Raw genomic sequence first — 418 nt, 5'->3', positions numbered from 1 at the left:
GCTTGCAGCGCACCCGCTCTCGCCCGCACCCTGCCAGCGCCACCGCCAGGCTCTCCCGGCACAAAGGACCTGCCTTCCACGTCTGCGCCGGGATGCGCCCTGTTTACGCCTTGGCTGGAGGCCCCCTCGCCCCCCGCGCTCCATCTTTCCCACTCTTTCCCTTCCCTTCCCTTCCTCTTCCCTTCCTCTTCCCTTCCTCTTCCCTTCTTTGAACGCTAGTCCTTCTCTACTTCCTCTTTCTTCCATCTTTCTCTCCGTTTCACTCTCCTCCATTCTCTCCTCCCTCCCTTCCTCCATCACTGCTGTTCCCCAACACGCAGAGCCTCCACCCTGGCATTTGCACGGGAGCGACAGATCTAAAATGGATGCTGGTTCGTCGAACGATCGCGGCGAGATTTGTTGCGTCTTCTACGAATGA

General features: G+C 59.3%; 1 protein-coding gene across 1 annotated transcript in view; it reads left to right on the top strand.

Moving 5' to 3' along the window:
* Positions 1-418, top strand: part of LOC119585595 (failed axon connections-like) — a gene marked incomplete in the record, with an annotated part of 32193 nt that overhangs the window by 13469 nt on the left and 18306 nt on the right.

The sequence above is a fragment of the Penaeus monodon genome, chromosome 20 (genome assembly GCF_015228065.2).
Source record: "Penaeus monodon isolate SGIC_2016 chromosome 20, NSTDA_Pmon_1, whole genome shotgun sequence".
NCBI classification, from domain to species: domain Eukaryota; kingdom Metazoa; phylum Arthropoda; class Malacostraca; order Decapoda; family Penaeidae; genus Penaeus; species Penaeus monodon.
The sequence above is the reverse complement of the archived record's forward strand: the minus strand, read 5'-3'. Positions and strand labels throughout refer to the sequence as shown.